Here is a 13,188-nt window from a genome sequence, read left to right on the forward strand (position 1 = left end):
TCGTGTGCCAGACGTAAACACGGCGAGAAATGAAACGAAACTCATTCGACCAAATGGCTTTCTTCTGTTGCTCCATACACCAGGTTTCATGGCTTCGGCACCACGTTCACCTATTACCTAGCTTGCATTTATCGTGAATCTCTCGCCCAGCACTAAGTCCCAAGCAGCTGGAAAAAACGCAGGTGACTCCAGTATATAAGAAAGGTAAAAGGACGGACCCGCACAATTACAGACCAATATCTGTAACTTCTGTTCGCTACAGTATCCTTAAACACATTCTCAGTTCGAATAAAATAAACTTTCTTGATGCTAAGAAGCTTATGTCCACGAATCAGCATGGTTTTAGAACGCGTTGTTCGTGCGAAACTCAGCTTGCCCTTTCCTCACATGATATACTGAGAAGTATGGATGAAGGGCAACAGGCAGATTCCATATTTCTAGATTTCCGGAAAACATTTGACACGGTGTCCGATTGGAGGCTGTTAACGAAGTTACGAGTATATGGAATAAGTTAACAGATTTGTGAGTAGCTCGAAGACTTCTTAAATAATAGAATTCAGTATATTGTCTTCGACGGCGAATGTTCATCAGAGACAAGGATATCGTCAAGAGTGCTGCAGGGAAGTGTGATAGGACCGCTGTTGCTCTCTATATACAAGTACATAAATGATTTGGCGAACTGAGTGGGCAGCAGACTGCGGTTGTTTACTGCTGATGTCGTGTTGTACGGTAAGGTGTCAACGTTGAGTGACTGTAGAAGGATACAAGGCGACTTCGACAAAATTTCCAGTTGGTGTGATGAACGGCAGCTAGCTCTAAAGTGGAAAAATGTAAGATGAGTAGGAAGAACAAACCTGTAATGTTCGGATATAGTATTAGTGGTGTCCAACTTTGCCAACGGCCTTGATGCAGTGGGAACACCGGTTCCCATCAGATCACCGAAGTTAAGCGCTGCCGGACTGGGCAAGCACTTGGATGGGTGACCATCCGGTATGCCGAGCGCTGTTGGCAAGCTGGGTGCACTCAGCCCTTGTGAGGCAAACTGAGAAGCTACTTGATTGAGAAGTAGCGGCTCCGGTCTCGGAAACTGACATACGGCCGGAAGAGCGGTGTGCTGACCACAAGCCTCTCCATATACGCATCCAGTGACGCCTGTGGGGTGAGGATGAAACGGCGGCCGGTCGGTACCTATGGGCCTTCATGGCCTGTGCGGGAGGAGTTAAGTTTTTTTTTTTTTTTTTTTTTTTTTTTTTTTTTTTTTTAGTGTCCAGCTTTACGTTTTCTTCGAGGTAATTCATAATGTTCGAACACACTGTATGTTCCAAAATACTGCTGCATATCGACGTTAATGACATTGGCCTGTGATTTAGTGGATTACTCCTACTGCATTTCTTGAATATTGGTGTGACCTGTGCAGCTTTCCAGGCTTTGGGTACGGATCTTTCGTCGAGCGAACGGTTGTATATGATAGTTAAGTATGGAGCTATTGTATCAGCATAAGGAACCTAATTGGTATACAGTCTGGGCCAGAGGACTTGCTTTTATTAAGTGATTTAAGCTGCTTCACTACTCCGAGGTTATATGCTTCTATGTTACTAATGTTGGCAGCTGTTCTTGATTCGAATTCTGCAATATTTACTTCGTCTTCTTTAGTGAAGTACTTTCGGAAGGCTGTGTTTAATAACCCTGCTTTAGCAGCTCTGTCTCCCATCGTACCTCCATTGCCACCGCGCAGAGAAGGCATTGATTGTGTCTTGCCGCTAGCGTACTTCACATACCACCAGAATATCTTTGGATTTTCTGCCAGGTTTCAAGACAAGGTTTATTTGTGGAAACTATTATAAGCATCTCGGATTGAAGTCCGTGCTAAATTTCGAGCTTCTGTAAAAGATTACCAATCTTGGAGATTGTGGGGCTGTTTAAATTTGGCATGTATTTTTCGTTACCAATGTTCTGACCCGTTTTGTGTACCATGGGGGACCAGCTCCGTCGTTTGTTAATTTATTTGGTATAAATCTCTCAACTGCTGCCTATATTACTTCTTTGAATTCAAGCCACATCTGGTCTACACTTACATTGTTAATTTGGAAGGAGTGGAGATTGTCTATCAGGAAGGCGTCAAGTGAATTTGTATCTGCTTTTTTGAACAGGTATATTTTTCGTTTATTTTTGGAGAATTTGGGGGTTACAATATTTAGTCTCGCTACAACAACCCTGTGTTCACTAATCCCTGCATCCGTTTTGATGCTCGTTATGAACTCAGGATTATTTGTTGCTAAGAGGTCAAGTGTGTTTTCGGAACCGTTTACTATTGGCGTGGGGTCATGAACTAACTGCTCGAAATAATTTTCAGAGACTGCGTTTAGGACAATTTCGGATGCTGTTTTATGCGCACCTTCGGAACTAAACACGTATTTTCGCCAACATATCGAGAATAAATTAAAGTCACCACCAACTATAATCGTGTGAGTTGGGAACGTGTTTGAAATCAAACTCAAATTTTCTTTGAACCTTTCAGCAATTGTATCACGTGAACTGGGAGGTCGGTAAAAGGATCCAATTATTATTTTATTCCGGTTACGAAGAACGACCTCTGCCCATACTAACTCACAGGAACTATCTACTTCAATTTCGCGAAAGATAAACTACTTCTAACAGCAACAAACACGCCACCGCCAACTGTGTTTAGCCTATCCTTTCGGAACAACGTTAGGTTCTTCGCAAAAATTTCGGCTGAAATTATCTCCGGCTTGAGCCAGCCTTCAGTGCCTAAAACGATTTGAGCATCAGTGCTTTTCATTAGTGCTTGGAGCTCTAGTACTTTCCCAACACAGCTACGGCAATTTACAACTGTTATACCGATGGTAGCTGTATCTACGTTCTTCCAGTGTTCGGCCTGCACCCTTTGTGACTCAAGCTCTTTTTGTGTTTTCCCGAGACCATCTCACCTGAAAGCAGTGTCAAAGGTTATCAAGAACATCTTACTGTTGTTCATCGCACTGCGAGCTGTCGTTTAAGGCTGCGAAATGTGTGAGAATCGACGCCCTAAGGGAAGAGGTAGTTTCGTTGACACCCTTTATGCCAGTCCTTGAGGCCTTTTCTGGTCGATTCTGAGCTGTGGTGTGTCTGAAATGTTTCCCTCGGCCACCAGTAAGAAAACCGCGTGATTTCAACGCTGGCTGTCACGCTTCTGATCCCTGTCGCACAGACGTCAAAAGAAGGAGTGAAATGTTGGTAAGAGGGGCTGTGACAATCTTTTCGTCGTGTTACACGTTCACGGTGACGTTTTGCAGAATTGTAATGAAATTTGATGCCAATGTGATATCATTAACCCACCTTACAGCTCACATGAACTTTTAAGCTGTGACCTCTTTTTTTCGCATGTGTCAACACCTTGCTTTTAGAAGTACCGCCGAACCCGAGGGAGACGTCGCAGAGTGCCAACCTTGTGCTACATTAGAGAGGAAAGTGGTAGGCAGATTTGAGCCAAATTTAAAACTCATGCTTCCCAATGGGAGGCAATTACTGTATTTCGAAAATGTGATCTTTTATTCTGTTGCACAGTGTAAATACCGTTTGTTCCAAATTTCTTATGGAAGAAGCTCAATTTCGTCCATATTGTATTTCCTCAAGTAATTTTGTTTTCACTTTCAACTTGGTACTGCAGCTTAAAAAAAATGGTTCAAATGGCTCTGAGCACTATGCGACTTAACTTCGGAGGTCATCAGTCGCCTAGAACTTAGAACTAATTAAACCTAACTAACCTAAGGACATCACACACTTCCATGCCCGAAGCAGGCTTCGAACCTGCGACCGTAGCGGTCGCTCGGCTCCAGACTGTAGCGCCTAGAACCGCACGACCACTCCGGCCGACTGCAGCTTAAAAATTTCTTTGTTGGTCTACACTCACTCACGTTGTAAGTGCCTATTCAGTTTCAGCATTCTCTTGCGTATCATATTTGTTATCTTCTCCGCCGTTCTTTAAAAATATTCGTTTCTTCTCTCTCTACATGAACTCATTTTTCTTTTTTATGCTCCTAAAATCGTCTCGCAAGTTTTTCTCTCTTTGTCCCCTAATTGCTCAACTTGTCTTTTCTTAGTTCAGCGGCAGATATTACGAACTATAAAGTGCTTCTGTTTTTACTAGTGCAGAGTAAGACATTATCTACATTTTGAGGATTACGTTCTCGCTTTATGTCTCCAAAATTTCCCACTGGAGTTTAACTTATACATAGATTCCCTAAATACCTGATTAAAACATATCTCGTCTTTTTCTCCCTGCACACGCTTCCTAATTTTAAGAAGTATTTATGTATCAGTAGAATCATGCGCTGATTATAAACTGACAAAAGGCAAATACTCTCAGAATGTTTTTGAGATTAAAAATTCTTTTTCATACACAATCTCACTTTTCAGAAACGTCAGTGCTGTTTAAGAGTTTATTGATTAATCTGTTCTTCTATTATCTTTTCGGAAAGTATAGTACTTGGTAAGGAACTGATAGCAGCGAAATTCGTCCATAGTTGTTTGTGTCGGTTCTGTATCATGTGAGGTGGAGATGGTGTATAGTGGTTCTACCCAGTCTCCAGGGATTACTGCTTTTCACAGATCTCAGCCGGCCGAGGTGGCCGAGCGGTTCTAGGCGCTTCAGTCCGGCACCACGCGGCTGCTACGGTCGCAGGTTCGAATCCTGCGTCGGGCATGGATCTGTGTGATGTCCTTAGGTTAGTTAGGTTTAAGTAGTTCTAAGTTCTAGGGGACTGATGACCACAGATGTTAAGTCCCATAGTGCTCAGAGCCATTTGAACCCAGATCTCACAGATTAGATGCTAATTTTCCTTTTATCTTTCCCGTTCGCGATATTGTTTTCAAGTTCTTTTAGTTTAAAAGAAAGTAAGTCTAATTTGTGTGTCAATTTGTGTGTCCTCACTCCCAGCTGAAGAAGACAGAAATCCATTCACTTCCAGCATTCTGAATGACAATTGGCAGCAACTAACTATGATTCAATGAAATTACAAAACCATCGAAGTTGTACAGAAATTTGTTTTTATTTTAATGGCAACCAGTTTCAGACTTAAGTCCATTTCAAGCCATCCGCATAAGTCCTATCATAACAGTATAATGTATGTACGCTGGCAACATTGCTTGCACGAGTGGATAAAAGCAAGGTACTATTTTCATACGACAGTACAGACCTGCGTGCAGAAAAAAAAATGCTGCACTGTCCTGTCGTATGCAATTAGTACTTTGCACTTAGCCACTCATACGAGCATTTTGGCCAGCGTATACACATTATGGTAGCACTTACGCAGATGGCGTTTAAAAGACTTAAGTCCGAAACTGGTCGCCATTTAAATAAAAATAAACTTCTGTGGAACTTCATCGCTTTTGTAATTTCATTAAAGATAAAATCTACCCAACGAGATGTAATGCGAAATGACTGTTGTGTTTCCATTGTCTCATAGTAAACGCTGTTTTTTAATACATTTTATTGCCCTGTTGCCTCTTCAATTGTGAGCTGGCCTGGCTCATGTATTGTGCATATGCAGCGTTACAGAATGCATCTATTTACTTATGAAAAAAATGGTTCAAATGGCTCTAAGCACTATGAGACTTAACACCTGAGGTCATCAGTCCGCTAGACTTAGAACTACTTAAATCTAACTAACCTAAGGACATCACACACATCCATGCCCGAGGCAGGATTCGAACCTGCGACCGTAGCAGCAGTGCGGTTCCGGACTGAAGTGCTTAGAACCGCTCGGCCACAACGGTCGGCTTACTTATGAAAGGTTGGGCTATGTGCTCCATGTTCATGGGACCGAGGGGTGCAGTGGAAAAGCGGGACAGTGACGCCGTGAAGAGCTAGCTGTTCCAGCACCGACAGATGAACGCACCGAGCAATCCGAGTCTCACAAGATCGGCATCTGCAGAGTCCGTGTTGTTTTCCACACAAGGTTTTTCCGACCTCCGAAGAAGTTATCTTACGCAAGCACAAAGCAGGTTCTATAATTCAACGGTAAACTGATGTAAGTCTGTATTTCTGCTTCCATTCTTAAAGACAAGAGAAACCTAAACCTTTTCTCAGTCACGTATAGAGCCATTATTCCAACGATCTGCGACGGACTGTTCCTAGAAGACAGGCCATTTTTTCCACGTATTCGATGTAGAACCTAACGGCTAATCCGTCACGTCCAGGAGCGTTTCCTATGCCGAGCTTATTTAATTGTTTTACGATACTGCGCTCAGTTACTGGTACGTCTATCATTTCCAATCCACCTGACAGTCGGAAGTAGAAATGGTGTTATGATAAACGTTAAGCAACGATTCCAGGTCTCATATAAAACTGTCATCATGCATAATCTCTGGCGAGACTTACGATATTCAGTTGTAAAAATATTTGAGGCACGAATAGCCTCCTAGCTTCTGTCTGTCTTCGGCCATATTGCATACTGTAAGTACGTCGTGTCATTTGCTCGTTGTAAATGAGAAATAATAACTATTGTCTTTAACTTTATACATGCTTTATTTTTCAGAAATGATTCCATCCTTTACCAAAGCTTCTTTTAAATATTTCAGCTGTATTTATGATGGGAAACGCTTCGTTTGGCGACATGTCGATTCGCACACCATCCGCGCACCATTATGTGCAGATTTGCACGTTACAAAAATCTAACGTTACAGTCTAAGTTTTCTTTCACGTAGCCTATCAATGTTTTTTATAGCGTAATATAAACATTTTATCGTATTATACTTCATGCTATCGTTATTCGCCGTCTCCGAACTGATCTGCTCACCATCAAAGACTCCGAACCTGATGAATACGCAAGCAAGTAACAAACTAAGTCTTAACTGGCTATCAGTAGGATAAGTTAATCAAGACAGACAATATTTTGTCTATCTTTCCATGTTCTGCCCCTGTTGTGTCCCTGTGATGTATCCAGACTGCGAAGAATTACTCTTCGGAGGAAATGAGGAGGATACTCATTACTTTTTAATCATTTTTCATCTCTTATTTTGAAAAGGAAACATTAAAGTGTTGTGATCTTCTTCGGCGAAGAAGATAGAATTTAGTATTCATTGAACTTACAATCTTCCTTTTCGGCTCCATCATGATAAACTATCTGGTTTTACGTATATTAAAAACTTTTTGGGTTTTTTCTAACTACTCGCAAGGTACCATCTCGCTTTTGAATTCATTGAACGCTTCTCGCATAGCTGACCCTGCGCCTATTTCGGCTTTGAACATTTTTCATAACTTTTCATTGAAAACCAGGTATCAGTGATGCTGCAATAAGAGTATGGTCGCTTATTCCTATCTCCACCTTCACCGACTCGAAAAGTTCGGTTACGTTTTTTACCAGCAGGTGTAGTACGCTTCCATCGTGCGTAGGTTATCTAAACAATTTTTCTAGGTAATATTCGTAAATCTCGTTTAGCGCTAGAGTCTTCTTCGCTGCCTTCCGTTCTAAACTCGTGTCTTTCAGTCTATATCGGACAGATTGAAATCTCCCCCATAACTACGACGTAGTCGGGGAAATCACGCGCTTTAATCTCCAAGTTTCTTCCGCAGCGTTCCTCATCATTCCTTGCAGTGGGTCAGCTATAGAAGCATCTGATTACTATTCTCGGCCCAAGCAGATTTTTATCTCTAACTCTGTATTTATACCTTCCGCTCTAAACGCGTACGTCCTCCACTCTATAGCCGGCACATTAAATTCCTCCCTTCCCCTACTATGACCATGACTTAGTCGGGAATTTCCATGAAGTGACTGGACGATAGAAGCATCAGATTACTACATTTGGCACAAACAGATTTTCTTCTCTAACTCTGTATTTATGTCATTAGACGGAAGTTGCAACCCATAGCAATAAATAAGCCACCATCACTGATGCCAAGCTTATCTCCCCAGTATGGCTTCAATTGGATTTAAGATTTCGCTACAATTTATTACACATTTCACCTAGATTTTTGTTTCAGATAATACATACCCATTATTACCATCAATAAACGAGAATAATTACCAGTATGATTCTTCAGTTGACTAATATTAAGTTTTTTTTCTGGCCTGCAAGAGCGCACGTTTCCCTTCGTAGCAGATACAGATGGCACGCTTTTCACTTTTTGGTGCTGTATACCTAGTTACTTATCTGCCTCAGAAAGTGGTTTTTCTAACCTAAAAATTGCTAGACTAGAACATCCAAAGAATGAGAGCTGACTCACTGGCAATGCAAAGAAACAAGTTAGGAACGTAGAGAATAAACCGAATTGTAACTCTGTGGAGAAGAGAAAATAAAAGAAAAACCAATTCCATAATGACTTTCATGAAGTTGAAATGGAAACATGTTAAAAAGACGAACTAGTTGAATATGGAATGTAGAGATTCTATGGGTAAGTCCAACATGAATGAGAAACGACCTGCTATACTGCATAATGGCAGATTTACTAAACCAGGAAAGAAGTGGAAGGTACTTGAAAGCGTGAATCTGATGTTCCAATTTATGTTGATATTACCAGCAATAAATTATGTTCTCTCATTATGATAGGCAGTGCTGAAAAATAATACCTCCGGATTTTTATTCCGTTCTCAGTATCTGTTCAGGTATTACTAGTCATGCATAATACTTGGTCGAATTTCCCGCTTCGCTGACGCAAGTTTCAACCTTCTGCCGCTAGAGGACTCCTAATTGTAACGTGTAACATGGCGGTATGTCACGTACCTGTGTCGGAATATGACAAACAGCGCGCTGCAATCCAGTTTCTAACCGCAGAAAAGCGCCTCCAATTGAAATACGTACAAGATTGAAAGCTGTTTTGAGCGTGAGGATGATGAGTTTCTTAACAACATTGTGACAGGTGATGAAAGCTGGGTTCACCCTTTTTGATCCCGAAAACATTAGAGCATCGGCGGAGTGCCACCACAAAGTGTCACCGATACCAAAAACGTTCAAGACCATGTCATCAGCAGGCAAGGTCATGCACACAATATTCTGGGATGTTCGAGGTCTGGTACACTTGGAGTTCATGCCTAAATGCACCAACGTAAGTTCTGCGAGGTACAGCGAAACCCTCAGAAAACGGGAAGCAGTAATTTGAAGTATTCGTCCTCACATGGAGAACCCTGTCCTTCAGCATGACAATGCCACACCACTCAAGAACGCTGAGTCATCTGTAACAATCCGACGCCTTGGGTTCACTGTCATCGATCATCCTCCATACAGTCCCTCCCTGGCCTCGTATTTACATACGTTTCCGAAACTTAAAGAACATCTCCGAGGACTTTACTTTGATAGTGATGAAGCGGTTCAAGCAGAGATGAGGTTCTGACGACATCAACAAAGTCAAACTGTGTACGGTGACGGTATCAACAAACTGGTCTCTAGTTGAGAGAAATCTGTTCGTCCAAGGATGACCATGTTGAGGAATAAATATGTAGACATGAATAAAAAAGCTGTGGAATGTTAAAAAAGTTTATTTTACTTAAAAAGTTTGTAGAGTCCTCACATAAAAAATTCGGAGGTATTGGTTTCCAGCACGCCCTTGTACTTTCACTCGTTTTGGGTACTCACAGCAACAGAGCTACTACAATGAAGTATCGAAACATTTGGCTAGAAGAATCGAAAGCGTGTGTATAGAACAACATTTCTGTTGTAGAGTGAAACGAGTAATACACGTCTAATGGATAGGAAAGGGCATGGTGTTTCCAGAAAATAAACTGACATGGAGGCCCTCAGTAACAAAGTCTGAGGCAATCACCATAAAGTAAGGGGAAGGAGTGTTCCAACAGGTACGTAACCCCTGTAATGAAATGGATTTGATTGCGAGAGAGCGAGCGGTACTCCTGGTGGGAGCTTATCGTGCGGGCGGGCAGTAAAAGTTTTACGAGAGGCCCACCAGGACGGCAATATTTGTAGCTCCCAAATAAAACCTGCTCGTTCGCAGCCGCGTCACACACCAAACTCGTCACGTGTCGTAGCGATTGCCCGGCCTCTCTGTGAGAAAGGAAAACGGTCCAACAGAGACCTTTCTTTGCGCTTTCGTGTTATGCCATCACGGAAGCTTAGTGTCATATTCCATGAAATTACTGAGCGGTATTTAAGTACAGTGTTAGCTCTTAGGACTTGATTAACCAGAAAAGGTCTCGCGAACGAATTCTGGAATTACCAATAAAAAAGTCATTTACCTCTCTTTCTATTTTATTTCCGAAAATCCAGTTAAAAAACAATAACTTTCATGTTCCTCCACAGAGGACGATTCCTTACAATATCACATCACATATCCTAAATGAGAACTGTGTACGGGATAACAAAATGTTTTCAGATCCTTAACACAACGCACTATAATTCTCTCAATTACACTTAGTGTCAAGACCGATTCATTTGGTGAATTTTAATTTAAGATTAGTAAACCTATATGGTGTTCCCTCAAAGTTAACGAGCAAGCACTTTTACAAAGTTTTTGTATACATTTTCTTAAATTGTTCATTTACTCTGACTTTGTACGAGTAGCATCCCACATACCCAAGCTGTCTGCAAGCAATGACGTATCAAGTGTAAGTAGAACTTCTGTGGACAAACTACACTGCTCTATTTTGCATTCAGTAACGTAAAAACGAATGTGTAGCGCTTGCTCTTGTCACACATTCCTTCCAAGAAGTTTGCTGTATTAGATTATTCCAAGCTATCTCATTTACAGGTTTATGACTGAAACAATCATATGTTCGCTGATGCTTAACATACGATGTACTTCTCTAGTGTGCCAAATGTCACTTTTGCTAACAACTCTAACCCCCCTCTGTCAGAGAGCAAAGGAGAACGGTACAATATCTTTTTTGAACACGTGGTGTCTGCTTATTCGGACGTACCGAAAGAACGGACACAACGCATTCATGTAATTAATTCGCCTCGAATGGCAACGAATCCATAACCTTCAGGGTGGATGCACATTTACGTTGAATCTCCAATGAGACTCTAAAGCCGGACGTTGTGGCCGGGCGGTTCTAGGCGCTTCAGTCTGGAACCGCGCGACCGCTACGGTCGCAGGTTCGAATCCTGCCTCGGGCATGGATGTGTATGATGTTCTTAGCTGAGTTAGGTTTAAGTAGTTCTAAGTTCTAGGGGACTGATGACCTCAGATGTTAAGTCCCATAGTGCTCAGAGCCAACTGAACCATTTTTGAGGCTATAAAATTAGCGAGCATGCATGACTTGGGCGGGGACTGCAGATTGCGGCATTAGATGGGGTAGGCCGGAGAGTGCCGATGAAGTCCGCCCGTTTGCGCTGCACACTATGTCTTGGTGGCACAGTTGTTAACGCAACTGCCTGGTAAGCAGGAGAGCCCGCGTTCAAGACCTGCTCCAGCACACATCTTCTCTCGTCGCTGCTGATTCTGCACAAAGTCCCGATGCAGTTGATATCATTAGTTCCTTTCCTTTATTCCCCCGTCCCCCTTCAATTTACATAATATTACAATATACAAGGTGTACAACTTTGCTTCCGCCGTTTGCCGAAGATGGCGACAACGGTAAGTATCGGACGAAAGAAACAGATCGCAGGCGTCAGGCAGTTAGCTTGGACCTCGGTCAACAGAACATCATTCAAACATTAGTCGATTTGTGTCTGCATTATAAAGTTGTTCTTGATTGAAAATGTCAGTTTACGAGCCTAATTCTCGTCATTTGCGGTAGGTGTTACTGTTGTGTTTCAATATGAAGAAAACAGCGGCTGTCTCTCATCGAATGCTCTCAAGTACGTATGGTAAGGACGCTGTTAGTGAAAGAACGTGTCGTGAGTGGTTTCAACGCTTCAAGAACGGTGATTTTAACGTCGTAGACCGGCATAGTGGTGGAAGAGAGAATATTTTCGAAGATGCAGAATTGGAGACATTGATGAGTGAAGACTCGCGTCAAACTCAAGAAGAATTGGTACGATTAGTGGGAGTGACGCAGCAAGCCATTTAAAAACGTCTCAAGGCTATGCGCATGATTCAGAAAGAAGGAACTTGGGTCCCGTGTGAGCTGAAACCAAGAGACGTTGAACGGCATTTGTTTGTTTGTGAACAGTTGCTTCAGAGGCAAAAACGGAAGGGATTTCTGCATCGCATTGTGACCGGAGACGAAAAATGGGCTCATTACGATAACCCTAAACGCAAAAAATCATGGGGATAGCGAGGCCATGCTTCCAAACCGAATATTCACGACTCCAAGATCATGCTCTGCATTTGGTGGGACCAGCTCGGCGTCGTGTACTATGAGGTGTTAAAACCAAGTGAAACAATCACAGGTGCTCGTTATAGAAAGAAATTAATGCGTTTGAGCAGAGCATTAAAAGACAAACGGCCGCAATACAGCGAGAGGCACGATAAAGTGATTTTGCAGCACGACAACGCTCGACCCCACGTTACAAAAGAGGTCAAAACATACTTGGAAACGCTAAAATGGGAAGTCTTACCGCACCTGCCGTATTCTCCAGACATTGCTCCCTCTGACCATCACCTGTTGAGATCAATGGCGCATTGCCTGGCTGACCAACACTTCCGATCTCATGAAGAAGTTACAAATTGGATCGATTCGTGGATCGCTTCAAAAGATGAACATTTTTTTCGACGCAGGGTTCGTACACTACCCGAAAGATGGGAGAAAGTAGTGGCCAGCGACGGAAAATAATTTGAATGATACATGTGTAACCGATTTGTTTCATTAAAGCCTCAAATGTTTGGGAAAAAACGGCGGAAGCAAAATTGTACACCTTGTATGATAAAAAATAATGCAGAATTAACCATCAGAAGTTACGAGAGGCGGAACTGCCAGTATAAACGAGGCTAGGGGTATTGTGTTGTCAGTAGAGGAGCAGTGACAGAAGAATGGGTCGGTGAACAGAGTTCAGTGAGTTAGAACTCGGACTAGTCACTGGATGTCACCTGTGTAACAAATCCATCACGCACATTTCAGTCCCTCAATAGCTGCCCAAGCCACTGTGGTTGATGTGATCGTTAAGTGGCAAAACGATGGAACAAGCACAGCGAAACTAAGACCAGGCAGGCCTGGTTATCTGCCTTGCAGAGGGGTGTTTCTAAGCTAAAAAATTGACGATTGCATCGTCCGAAGACTGAGAGCTGACCTAATTGCAATGGAAAGAAATAAGTTCGGAAAGTCGAGAAGAAACAGGAATGTAATTCTATGAAGAAGA

General features: G+C 42.3%; 1 pseudogene; it reads left to right on the forward strand.

Annotated features, from left to right (window-relative positions):
* Nucleotides 1-893: 893 nt before the first annotated feature.
* Nucleotides 894-1,011, forward strand: LOC126471847 (5S ribosomal RNA; annotated as a pseudogene).
* Nucleotides 1,012-13,188: the final 12,177 nt, after the last annotated feature.

Source organism: Schistocerca serialis, chromosome 3, assembly GCF_023864345.2.
Source record: "Schistocerca serialis cubense isolate TAMUIC-IGC-003099 chromosome 3, iqSchSeri2.2, whole genome shotgun sequence".
Classification (NCBI taxonomy): domain Eukaryota; kingdom Metazoa; phylum Arthropoda; class Insecta; order Orthoptera; family Acrididae; genus Schistocerca; species Schistocerca serialis.